The sequence below is a fragment of the Hyla sarda genome, unplaced genomic scaffold, assembly GCF_029499605.1.
Source record: "Hyla sarda isolate aHylSar1 unplaced genomic scaffold, aHylSar1.hap1 scaffold_2662, whole genome shotgun sequence".
In the NCBI taxonomy this organism is placed as follows: domain Eukaryota; kingdom Metazoa; phylum Chordata; class Amphibia; order Anura; family Hylidae; genus Hyla; species Hyla sarda.
In genome coordinates, this window is record NW_026609356.1 from 1 (window position 1) to 13,064 (window position 13,064).

Sequence of the window (13,064 nt, forward strand, 5' to 3'; positions counted from 1 at the left end):
GGCAGCTGCCTATCATGTCATGCCCTACCTGCACAGGTGTGCTGGCTACTCAAATGATCCAATTAAGGAGGCCATTTAGTCAGCAGCAGCAGAAGTCCTGTGCCTGGACGCTCCAACAGCGGCCAGACACAAGCAGAAGCAGAAGCAGCAGAAGCAGCAGCAGCAGCAGCACCACCTTTTGTTTTTTGGCTGCAGCAGCAGCAAGGCCCACAGGGCTGGCTAGCTGGCTAGCCAGCAAGCAGGTAGCAATGAAAGTAGGAATCTTTCTTTTTAACCCTGTAAGGGGGTGGTGCACTGTACCCGAAGATACTGCCATATCGGGTCAATGCATAGGGCGACGGAAGCAAGCTTCGAAATCGGCCCCCGTTCTCAAAAATCCATTTAATATATGGTCCCCAGATAGGGGACGTATCAGATATTAAACTGATAAGAACAGATACTACACTTGATCTTAGCCAAAAGGCCGAGAAGCGATAACCGTGAAAGGGGCGGGCCCAACAAGGTGCCCTTCATGGGCACTATCACTGCTTGCTGTCAGGGAGGCTGCCAGACAATTTTCCATGCACACTCTGGGCTGGGGGGCAGTCAACCACCAGTACACACAGCAGAACCTAAACCCATACCATTATTGCTAAGCAGCAAGACAGGGGCCCATTGCACTCCCACGGGGCCTTTTTAAATGCAATCCATAACCCGGATTTGCCAGGAACCCTTCTTACTCCTCCTACTTGCATGTGACACTGGGCTTAGGATCTGCATAGGAAACACACACACAAGCACACACCTACCTTTGTTGCCTGCAGATGCCTCCTTGGCTGTCCCCAAACGGTATCAAACCAACACCCACGGGAAGCTGTAAGCATAGAGGACATGCCTGCACCCCATTGGACTTACCTGTGTGGGTTAAACCCGGGTTATTTGACAACCTATGGCGGTGATGGTTCTGCTCAGGCAGAGCAGTGCTGATGCTCCTCATAAAGCTGTCGCTGCTGTGAAGGTTCTAGGTGACATCACAAATCCCTATGGTTACATACACAACAAAGCTGGGTTGTTGTTGTTTACACTCTGCAAGGCCTGTGGAAGTGAGTGACATCATAGCACTGTAGTTCTGAGGGTTCTAGATGGATGCAACAATCTCCTGTTGCTTCTATGAAGGCCATAATAGACGACATCACCAAACAGCTCCATAGTCACATACACAGCAAAGGAGAGATGTTGTTTACACCTAGTGATGTCAGTGGTATTGAGTGACATCACAGCACAGTGCTAAGGCTCCTGGGCCTGGACACAGCAGCGGCTGCAATATCTCAACGGAGAATACGTTTATATATATGTGTGTGTGTGCGCGTATATATATATATATATATATATATATATATATATATATATATATTTCTCCGCCGAAATCACTTTTAAACCCATTTCCACCTTTTTTTCCCTTCTCTTCCTCTTACTTTTTTTTCACGTTTTTTTACGTTTTTCTCCTTTTCGCCTCTTTTCTGGGCGTATTATTCTTCTTTTTCTTCTTTTTTTTCGTCTAATGCATACCCCATCAGTGCAGCAATGATTATTCAATACCGCCAGCAGATGGAGACACTGGGGGATAATTTTCTAAGGATTTATACTGATTTTTCCTGTCTGAATTTGTCGCACAGAAAGTTGCAGGCCAAATATGTGTGACATTTCTGCGACTTTAGCTTCTAGAGCATTTTTACAACATTATACATAGGTGCTGAATACATAAAAAGCGACTGTTCAGCGACAGACAAGTCGCATCGGCTGAAAGTAGGCCAGAATGTCAGTCCATGTTGGAGCAGGTTTAGATACAGTCTAAAGTATAGATCTCAAAGTCTGTGCACAGAATTTAGCAAGGGCCTCGCACCTTCTGATGCATCAGGTAGGTGCACAATAGCATAGCCTAACCCTCTGTACTTTGGTCTATATTGATGCGGGACATAGACAGCCAGCTGATGACCAATCCATTAGTGCAATGGATGGCTGGAAGCATTTGTCTTTGCCTTTGCAATACCACAGAAGCAATGCATGGTCAATGTACAGCAATGACACACCTGTGTGAACAGCCAGGAGACCCCCCCCCCCCCCCATGTTATGTTACATAGTTACATAGTTAGTACGGTCGAAAAAAGACATATGTCCATCAAGTTCAACCAGGGAATTAAGGGGTAGGGGTGTGGCGCGATATTGGGGAAGGGATGAGATTTTATATTTCTTCATAAGCATTAATCTTATTTTGTCAATTAGGAACATTCAGCACCCACCCGCTATCAAGGCAGCTGCCTATCATGTCATGCCCTACCTGCACAGGTGTGCTGGCTACTCAAATGATCCAATTAAGGAGGCCATTTAGTCAGCAGCAGCAGAAGTCCTGTGCCTGGACGCTCCAACAGCGGCCAGACACAAGCAGAAGCAGAAGCAGCAGAAGCAGCAGCAGCACCACCTTTTGTTTTTTGGCTGCAGCAGCAGCAAGGCCCACAGGGCTGGCTAGCTGGCTAGCCAGCAAGCAGGTAGCAATGAAAGTAGGAATCTTTCTTTTTAACCCTGTAAGGGGGTGGTGCACTGTACCCGAAGATACTGCCATATCGGGTCAATGCATAGGGCGACGGAAGCAAGCTTCGAAATCGGCCCCCGTTCTCAAAAATCCATTTAATATATGGTCCCCAGATAGGGGACGTATCAGATATTAAACTGATAAGAACAGATACTACACTTGATCTTAGCCAAAAGGCCGAGAAGCGATAACCGTGAAAGGGGCGGGCCCAACAAGGTGCCCTTCATGGGCACTATCACTGCTTGCTGTCAGGGAGGCTGCCAGACAATTTTCCATGCACACTCTGGGCTGGGGGGCAGTCAACCACCAGTACACACAGCAGAACCTAAACCCATACCATTATTGCCAAGCAGCAAGACAGGGGCCCATTGCACTCCCACGGGGCCTTTTTAAATGCAATCCATAACCCGGATTTGCCAGGAACCCTTCTTACTCCTCCTACTTGCATGTGACACTGGGCTTAGGATCTGCATAGGAAACACACACACAAGCACACACCTACCTTTGTTGCCTGCAGATGCCTCCTTGGCTGTCCCCAAATGGTATCAAACCAACACCCACGGGAAGCTGTAAGCATAGAGGACATGCCTGCACCCCATTGGACTTACCTGTGTGGGTTAAACCCGGGTTATTTGACAACCTATGGCGGTGATGGTTCTGCTCAGGCAGAGCAGTGCTGATGCTCCTCATAAAGCTGTCGCTGCTGTGAAGGTTCTAGGTGACATCACAAATCCCTATGGTTACATACACAACAAAGCTGGGTTGTTGTTGTTTACACTCTGCAAGGCCTGTGGAAGTGAGTGACATCATAGCACTGTAGTTCTGAGGGTTCTAGATGGATGCAACAATCTCCTGTTGCTTCTATGAAGGCCATAATAGACGACATCACCAAACAGCTCCATAGTCACATACACAGCAAAGGAGAGATGTTGTTTACACCTAGTGATGTCAGTGGTATTGAGTGACATCACAGCACAGTGCTAAGGCTCCTGGGCCTGGACACAGCAGCGGCTGCAATATCTCAACGGAGAATACGTTTATATATATGTGTGTGTGTGCGCGTATATATATATATATATATATATATATATATATATATTTCTCCGCCGAAATCACTTTTAAACCCATTTCCACCTTTTTTTCCCTTCTCTTCCTCTTACTTTTTTTTCACGTTTTTTTACGTTTTTCTCCTTTTCGCCTCTTTTCTGGGCGTATTATTCTTCTTTTTCTTCTTTTTTTTCGTCTAATGCATACCCCATCAGTGCAGCAATGCTTATTCAATACCGCCAGCAGATGGAGACACTGGGGGATAATTTTCTAAGGATTTATACTGATTTTTCCTGTCTGAATTTGTCGCACAGAAAGTTGCAGGCCAAATATGTGTGACATTTCTGCGACTTTAGCTTCTAGAGCATTTTTACAACATTATACATAGGTGCTGAATACATAAAAAGCGACTGTTCAGCGACAGACAAGTCGCATCGGCTGAAAGTAGGCCAGAATGTCAGTCCATGTTGGAGCAGGTTTAGATACAGTCTAAAGTATAGATCTCAAAGTCTGTGCACAGAATTTAGCAAGGGCCTCGCACCTTCTGATGCATCAGGTAGGTGCACAATAGCATAGCCTAACCCTCTGTACTTTGGTCTATATTGATGCGGGACATAGACAGCCAGCTGATGACCAATCCATTAGTGCAATGGATGGCTGGAAGCATTTGTCTTTGCCTTTGCAATACCACAGAAGCAATGCATGGTCAATGTACAGCAATGACACACCTGTGTGAACAGCCAGGAGACCCCCCCCCCCCCCCATGTTATGTTACATAGTTACATAGTTAGTACGGTCGAAAAAAGACATATGTCCATCAAGTTCAACCAGGGAATTAAGGGGTAGGGGTGTGGCGCGATATTGGGGAAGGGATGAGATTTTATATTTCTTCATAAGCATTAATCTTATTTTGTCAATTAGGAACATTCAGCACCCACCCGCTATCAAGGCAGCTGCCTATCATGTCATGCCCTACCTGCACAGGTGTGCTGGCTACTCAAATGATCCAATTAAGGAGGCCATTTAGTCAGCAGCAGCAGAAGTCCTGTGCCTGGACGCTCCAACAGCGGCCAGACACAAGCAGAAGCAGCAGAAGCAGCAGCAGCACCACCTTTTGTTTTTTGGCTGCAGCAGCAGCAAGGCCCACAGGGCTGGCTAGCTGGCTAGCCAGCAAGCAGGTAGCAATGAAAGTAGGAATCTTTCTTTTTAACCCTGTAAGGGGGTGGTGCACTGTACCCGAAGATACTGCCATATCGGGTCAATGCATAGGGCGACGGAAGCAAGCTTCGAAATCGGCCCCCGTTCTCAAAAATCCATTTAATATATGGTCCCCAGATAGGGGACGTATCAGATATTAAACTGATAAGAACAGATACTACACTTGATCTTAGCCAAAAGGCCGAGAAGCGATAACCGTGAAAGGGGCGGGCCCAACAAGGTGCCCTTCATGGGCACTATCACTGCTTGCTGTCAGGGAGGCTGCCAGACAATTTTCCATGCACACTCTGGGCTGGGGGGCAGTCAACCACCAGTACACACAGCAGAACCTAAACCCATACCATTATTGCCAAGCAGCAAGACAGGGGCCCATTGCACTCCCACGGGGCCTTTTTAAATGCAATCCATAACCCGGATTTGCCAGGAACCCTTCTTACTCCTCCTACTTGCATGTGACACTGGGCTTAGGATCTGCATAGGAAACACACACACAAGCACACACCTACCTTTGTTGCCTGCAGATGCCTCCTTGGCTGTCCCCAAATGGTATCAAACCAACACCCACGGGAAGCTGTAAGCATAGAGGACATGCCTGCACCCCATTGGACTTACCTGTGTGGGTTAAACCCGGGTTATTTGACAACCTATGGCGGTGATGGTTCTGCTCAGGCAGAGCAGTGCTGATGCTCCTCATAAAGCTGTCGCTGCTGTGAAGGTTCTAGGTGACATCACAAATCCCTATGGTTACATACACAACAAAGCTGGGTTGTTGTTGTTTACACTCTGCAAGGCCTGTGGAAGTGAGTGACATCATAGCACTGTAGTTCTGAGGGTTCTAGATGGATGCAACAATCTCCTGTTGCTTCTATGAAGGCCATAATAGACGACATCACCAAACAGCTCCATAGTCACATACACAGCAAAGGAGAGATGTTGTTTACACCTAGTGATGTCAGTGGTATTGAGTGACATCACAGCACAGTGCTAAGGCTCCTGGGCCTGGACACAGCAGCGGCTGCAATATCTCAACGGAGAATACGTTTATATATATGTGTGTGTGTGCGCGTATATATATATATATATATATATATATATATATATATATATATTTCTCCGCCGAAATCACTTTTAAACCCATTTCCACCTTTTTTTCCCTTCTCTTCCTCTTACTTTTTTTTCACGTTTTTTTACGTTTTTCTCCTTTTCGCCTCTTTTCTGGGCGTATTATTCTTCTTTTTCTTCTTTTTTTTCGTCTAATGCATACCCCATCAGTGCAGCAATGCTTATTCAATACCGCCAGCAGATGGAGACACTGGGGGATAATTTTCTAAGGATTTATACTGATTTTTCCTGTCTGAATTTGTCGCACAGAAAGTTGCAGGCCAAATATGTGTGACATTTCTGCGACTTTAGCTTCTAGAGCATTTTTACAACATTATACATAGGTGCTGAATACATAAAAAGCGACTGTTCAGCGACAGACAAGTCGCATCGGCTGAAAGTAGGCCAGAATGTCAGTCCATGTTGGAGCAGGTTTAGATACAGTCTAAAGTATAGATCTCAAAGTCTGTGCACAGAATTTAGCAAGGGCCTCGCACCTTCTGATGCATCAGGTAGGTGCACAATAGCATAGCCTAACCCTCTGTACTTTGGTCTATATTGATGCGGGACATAGACAGCCAGCTGATGACCAATCCATTAGTGCAATGGATGGCTGGAAGCATTTGTCTTTGCCTTTGCAATACCACAGAAGCAATGCATGGTCAATGTACAGCAATGACACACCTGTGTGAACAGCCAGGAGACCCCCCCCCCCCCCATGTTATGTTACATAGTTACATAGTTAGTACGGTCGAAAAAAGACATATGTCCATCAAGTTCAACCAGGGAATTAAGGGGTAGGGGTGTGGCGCGATATTGGGGAAGGGATGAGATTTTATATTTCTTCATAAGCATTAATCTTATTTTGTCAATTAGGAACATTCAGCACCCACCCGCTATCAAGGCAGCTGCCTATCATGTCATGCCCTACCTGCACAGGTGTGCTGGCTACTCAAATGATCCAATTAAGGAGGCCATTTAGTCAGCAGCAGCAGAAGTCCTGTGCCTGGACGCTCCAACAGCGGCCAGACACAAGCAGAAGCAGCAGAAGCAGCAGCAGCACCACCTTTTGTTTTTTGGCTGCAGCAGCAGCAAGGCCCACAGGGCTGGCTAGCTGGCTAGCCAGCAAGCAGGTAGCAATGAAAGTAGGAATCTTTCTTTTTAACCCTGTAAGGGGGTGGTGCACTGTACCCGAAGATACTGCCATATCGGGTCAATGCATAGGGCGACGGAAGCAAGCTTCGAAATCGGCCCCCGTTCTCAAAAATCCATTTAATATATGGTCCCCAGATAGGGGACGTATCAGATATTAAACTGATAAGAACAGATACTACACTTGATCTTAGCCAAAAGGCCGAGAAGCGATAACCGTGAAAGGGGCGGGCCCAACAAGGTGCCCTTCATGGGCACTATCACTGCTTGCTGTCAGGGAGGCTGCCAGACAATTTTCCATGCACACTCTGGGCTGGGGGGCAGTCAACCACCAGTACACACAGCAGAACCTAAACCCATACCATTATTGCTAAGCAGCAAGACAGGGGCCCATTGCACTCCCACGGGGCCTTTTTAAATGCAATCCATAACCCGGATTTGCCAGGAACCCTTCTTACTCCTCCTACTTGCATGTGACACTGGGCTTAGGATCTGCATAGGAAACACACACACAAGCACACACCTACCTTTGTTGCCTGCAGATGCCTCCTTGGCTGTCCCCAAACGGTATCAAACCAACACCCCCGGGAAGCTGTAAGCATAGAGGACATGCCTGCACCCCATTGGACTTACCTGTGTGGGTTAAACCCGGGTTATTTGACAACCTATGGCGGTGATGGTTCTGCTCAGGCAGAGCAGTGCTGATGCTCCTCATAAAGCTGTCGCTGCTGTGAAGGTTCTAGGTGACATCACAAATCCCTATGGTTACATACACAACAAAGCTGGGTTGTTGTTGTTTACACTCTGCAAGGCCTGTGGAAGTGAGTGACATCATAGCACTGTAGTTCTGAGGGTTCTAGATGGATGCAACAATCTCCTGTTGCTTCTATGAAGGCCATAATAGACGACATCACCAAACAGCTCCATAGTCACATACACAGCAAAGGAGAGATGTTGTTTACACCTAGTGATGTCAGTGGTATTGAGTGACATCACAGCACAGTGCTAAGGCTCCTGGGCCTGGACACAGCAGCGGCTGCAATATCTCAACGGAGAATACGTTTATATATATGTGTGTGTGTGCGCGTATATATATATATATATATATATATATATATATATATATATATTTCTCCGCCGAAATCACTTTTAAACCCATTTCCACCTTTTTTTCCCTTCTCTTCCTCTTACTTTTTTTTCACGTTTTTTTACGTTTTTCTCCTTTTCGCCTCTTTTCTGGGCGTATTATTCTTCTTTTTCTTCTTTTTTTTCGTCTAATGCATACCCCATCAGTGCAGCAATGCTTATTCAATACCGCCAGCAGATGGAGACACTGGGGGATAATTTTCTAAGGATTTATACTGATTTTTCCTGTCTGAATTTGTCGCACAGAAAGTTGCAGGCCAAATATGTGTGACATTTCTGCGACTTTAGCTTCTAGAGCATTTTTACAACATTATACATAGGTGCTGAATACATAAAAAGCGACTGTTCAGCGACAGACAAGTCGCATCGGCTGAAAGTAGGCCAGAATGTCAGTCCATGTTGGAGCAGGTTTAGATACAGTCTAAAGTATAGATCTCAAAGTCTGTGCACAGAATTTAGCAAGGGCCTCGCACCTTCTGATGCATCAGGTAGGTGCACAATAGCATAGCCTAACCCTCTGTACTTTGGTCTATATTGATGCGGGACATAGACAGCCAGCTGATGACCAATCCATTAGTGCAATGGATGGCTGGAAGCATTTGTCTTTGCCTTTGCAATACCACAGAAGCAATGCATGGTCAATGTACAGCAATGACACACCTGTGTGAACAGCCAGGAGACCCCCCCCCCCCCCCCCCCCATGTTATGTTACATAGTTACATAGTTAGTACGGTCGAAAAAAGACATATGTCCATCAAGTTCAACCAGGGAATTAAGGGGTAGGGGTGTGGCGCGATATTGGGGAAGGGATGAGATTTTATATTTCTTCATAAGCATTAATCTTATTTTGTCAATTAGGAACATTCAGCACCCACCCGCTATCAAGGCAGCTGCCTATCATGTCATGCCCTACCTGCACAGGTGTGCTGGCTACTCAAATGATCCAATTAAGGAGGCCATTTAGTCAGCAGCAGCAGAAGTCCTGTGCCTGGACGCTCCAACAGCGGCCAGACACAAGCAGAAGCAGAAGCAGCAGAAGCAGCAGCAGCACCACCTTTTGTTTTTTGGCTGCAGCAGCAGCAAGGCCCACAGGGCTGGCTAGCTGGCTAGCCAGCAAGCAGGTAGCAATGAAAGTAGGAATCTTTCTTTTTAACCCTGTAAGGGGGTGGTGCACTGTACCCGAAGATACTGCCATATCGGGTCAATGCATAGGGCGACGGAAGCAAGCTTCGAAATCGGCCCCCGTTCTCAAAAATCCATTTAATATATGGTCCCCAGATAGGGGACGTATCAGATATTAAACTGATAAGAACAGATTTAAAAAGTACATTTAAACGCATGTTAAGAACATAAAACCACTGTTTTTCCATTTTTGCCTTCTTCTTACCTGCTTTGATAAAAAAAAATCTGATTTTAGATTTGGTGCCCTCCCACCAGTGCAGCATAGGCTCGTGGGGTTTTCTTTGTGATTGCCAGCATTGGTAGGTCCGCACAAACTCCTCTTTTATCTCAGGGTCCTCTAGGAGTGTGGTGTTTAATCTCCAGAGGCCCCTTTTTGCTTTTTGCTCCCCCTCTAGCTCCAGGCCCACCAAGAGGAGCTTATGATCAGAGAAGATATTCTGCTCGAGCGTGCATTTCAGGGGTTTAAAAGCTCTAGAGGAAAAAATAAAATCGATTCTGGAGCTCACTCTTCCATTGGACCATGTGGCGCCCGGGTCCTCCGGCAAGAGATCCTTCCAGCAATCTTTCAAATTAAAATCATCAATAAAATTTTTAAGCAGGTAAGAAGTGCGGTCTTTACGATTAATATCCCCACCCTGCCGGTGTTCCCCATCACGTATGCAGTTAAAATCACCTCCCACCAGCAGGGGGGAAGACCCAACACAAAACAGTGGTAAAATTTCAAATAGTTCTGCCCGCTCCTGTTTATCAGGAGGGGCATACACATTTAAAACACAAATTAAAAGTCCATTAAAATATAGATGAATTAAAAGAGCTCTGCCAGGCACAATCTCAGTTACTGTATGAATAGAAAAGGACTGGCCTCGGCAGAGCAGCCCAACACCCACAGAACGACAGTCATTTGCAACGGACCATATGGATGGGCCCAGCTTCCAGTCTTCTTTTAAGTCTTTATAGTCCATTTTACTAGGGATTCCACATTCTTGTAGCAGGCAAAGGTCAAAGTCACATGTCTCTAGATAAGAAAATAAAGCAGCCCTGCGATCAGGGCTCTTTAAGGACCTCACATTGAGTGAGGCAATTTTTACAGGGATAGGCATAGTTTATGGAGAGTCCGTGCTTGGAGAATCAAAGTCAATAATAAGCTGCGTACCGTCATCCCCCGCCTGCGGGGTCATCAGCTCCTTGATGTTCTGAGGGTCGGAGCTTGAGATCGATGATGCCCCGACCCTGAGCTCGCTCTCGTCCGAACTACGGCACGCCGCTTTCCTTTGAATGTCTTCCTCTTCTTCTTCTCTTTGTCTTTTAAATGTCACACTGCTGTCCATATCCTCTGTGTTGCTCTCACTCGATGTAATCTCTGGCCCCCGGCTGATGGATCTGCGTCTTCTTTCATCTTTTGACGACTGGAACTGCTGCACAGGGGCCTGTGAGGCCTCTTTTCCGGAACCTTTGCCGCTACCTTGGGAAGTTTTCATCGCTTGTTCCCCAGCAAGCGTTGCTGAGGACTGTTGCTCCAACTTCCCCATCGATCGACGATGGCCAGTTTTACCCACCGGGTCCACTGCTGGCGGGGCAGCAAACCCTGGTTTGGCGCCACTTGTCTTCTTGGCCCTGTCCTGTATAGGCGGAGTAACAGGACCGGGCTCAGACCTGGCCACCTGGCTCCCCTTCCGGCGGGCTTTCACCGGGGCCTCTTCGTCCGGAGCAGGGCGACCCTGGGCCAAGCCAGTACCTGGCTTATGTTGCAATTTTGGGTCCACCTCTGCCCCCACTCTTGAGCCAGGTAGGAAGTCGATCGACGTCTTTCAATTTCCCGGGCAGTAAACTCGATCACCCGCCCGGGCTTCGTGGAATCCCCATGGCCTCCCCCTAGCACTACCACCGGTGGGCCCCCCGATGGAGCACCAGAGGTCTTGGGCCTGGACCCATCAGTACCTGCCATCTGGGGTTTGGGCATCTTAAAAAAGGACGTCTTTTGTCCTGTCCCCTCTTTGGGTGGGCCCAGCCTTGACCCACCCATCGTAGTTTTTGCTTTATGGGGACAGGAATTAAAATCGTGATTTTCCTCTCCGCAGAGGTTGCACCTTATCGTATGGCTACATCTTGAGGCTATGTGACCTTCTTGGCCACACCTATTGCAGCGAATCACACGCTCCGCGCCGCAGGTCTCCTGGGTGTGGCCAAACCTCAAGCAATTTCGGCAATACATAGGCATTTGAGGATAGAACAGGAAGCCCCGAACTCTCCCGATGGCAAAATTTGGGGGCGGATGGCAAAGACCCCCAATACCACCGGGATCCTTACGGAGCTTGACCCAGAACTTCCTCTTGCCGTTCCAGAACCGCACGGAGTTCAAGATTTTGTTTGCGAATCGCACCTCTTCGCAGTATCGTCAAAGAAAAGTGGCTATATCCTCCGTGGTCACATGAGGGCTGTGCATAGCCACCACCAACGGTATATGTTCCTCACCATAGAGGAACTGGAACGAAAGACCGTCGAGTCGATCGTCCCTCTGGTCCGCACCAGACAAGGTTGCATAGATGTTATCGCAACACGCCGTGGCCGTGAAGGTGACGGTATACAGGCCACGGCTTTCCTGGTCATTTAGACACAGGATGTCCTCCCTATTGAGGCGGAAGTAGTCAAGAAGAATCACCTCCGCAATGAAGCGGAGGTTCTTCAACTGACGATGGCTCTCCGACACCTCTATGCGGATGGTATTTCGCATCGACATTTCCCCAGAGGGGAAAGCCCAGGAGAACGGCATCTTCCACACCCAGGGACTAAGCCCCTTCCCCAATAGCAGCAGGGGCTCGGAATCCCGCTATAAAAGCGGAACCCTTACCCAAGGCAGAGGTCGGGGGTACCCTAGGTGCTTCCGAAGCTACAGGTAACGCTCAACGTACCGAAAATGCCTTCTGAGACACAAGGTCCCAGAGACAGGGGGATCGCAATCCGTTGTCTGTGGACTAAGCCCGCTCCCCAATAGCAGCAAGGGGGTGAAGTCCCTCCGTAAGGAGAGACAATCCCCCAAGGCCGAGAAGCGGGGTACCACAGACACCTTCCGACCAGACCAAATGCAGATACTACACTTGATCTTAGCCAAAAGGCCGAGAAGCGATAACCGTGAAAGGGGCGGGCCCAACAAGGTGCCCTTCATGGGCACTATCACTGCTTGCTGTCAGGGAGGCTGCCAGACAATTTTCCATGCACACTCTGGGCTGGGGGGCAGTCAACCACCAGTACACACAGCAGAACCTAAACCCATACCATTATTGCTAAGCAGCAAGACAGGGGCCCATTGCACTCCCACGGGGCCTTTTTAAATGCAATCCATAACCCGGATTTGCCAGGAACCCTTCTTACTCCTCCTACTTGCATGTGACACTGGGCTTAGGATCTGCATAGGAAACACACACACAAGCACACACCTACCTTTGTTGCCTGCAGATGCCTCCTTGGCTGTCCCCAAACGGTATCAAACCAACACCCACGGGAAGCTGTAAGCATAGAGGACATGCCTGCACCCCATTGGACTTACCTGTGTGGGTTAAACCCGGGTTATTTGACAACCTATGGCGGTGATGGTTCTGCTCAGGCAGAGCAGTGCTGATGCTCCTCATAAAGCTGTCGCTGCTGTGAAGGT

The 13,064-nt window shown here is 47.8% G+C and overlaps 5 non-coding genes and 1 pseudogene across 5 annotated transcripts; all 6 read right to left on the minus strand.

Annotated features, from left to right (window-relative positions):
* Positions 1–284: 284 nt before the first annotated feature.
* On the minus strand, positions 285–475 carry LOC130324846 (U2 spliceosomal RNA). Its single transcript, XR_008869778.1, has one exon. It is a non-coding gene; the product is annotated as a U2 spliceosomal RNA (small nuclear RNA).
* A 2,092-nt stretch (positions 476–2,567) lies between these two features.
* LOC130324847 (U2 spliceosomal RNA) lies at positions 2,568–2,758 on the minus strand. The gene has a single exon (XR_008869779.1). It is a non-coding gene; the product is annotated as a U2 spliceosomal RNA (small nuclear RNA).
* A 2,078-nt stretch (positions 2,759–4,836) lies between these two features.
* Positions 4,837–5,027, minus strand: LOC130324849 (U2 spliceosomal RNA). The gene has a single exon (XR_008869780.1). It is a non-coding gene; the product is annotated as a U2 spliceosomal RNA (small nuclear RNA).
* A 2,083-nt stretch (positions 5,028–7,110) lies between these two features.
* On the minus strand, positions 7,111–7,301 carry LOC130324850 (U2 spliceosomal RNA). Its single transcript, XR_008869781.1, has one exon. It is a non-coding gene; the product is annotated as a U2 spliceosomal RNA (small nuclear RNA).
* A 2,095-nt stretch (positions 7,302–9,396) lies between these two features.
* LOC130324843 (U2 spliceosomal RNA) lies at positions 9,397–9,586 on the minus strand. The gene has a single exon (XR_008869776.1). It is a non-coding gene; the product is annotated as a U2 spliceosomal RNA (small nuclear RNA).
* A 2,736-nt stretch (positions 9,587–12,322) lies between these two features.
* Positions 12,323–12,540, minus strand: LOC130324845 (U2 spliceosomal RNA; annotated as a pseudogene).
* Positions 12,541–13,064: the final 524 nt, after the last annotated feature.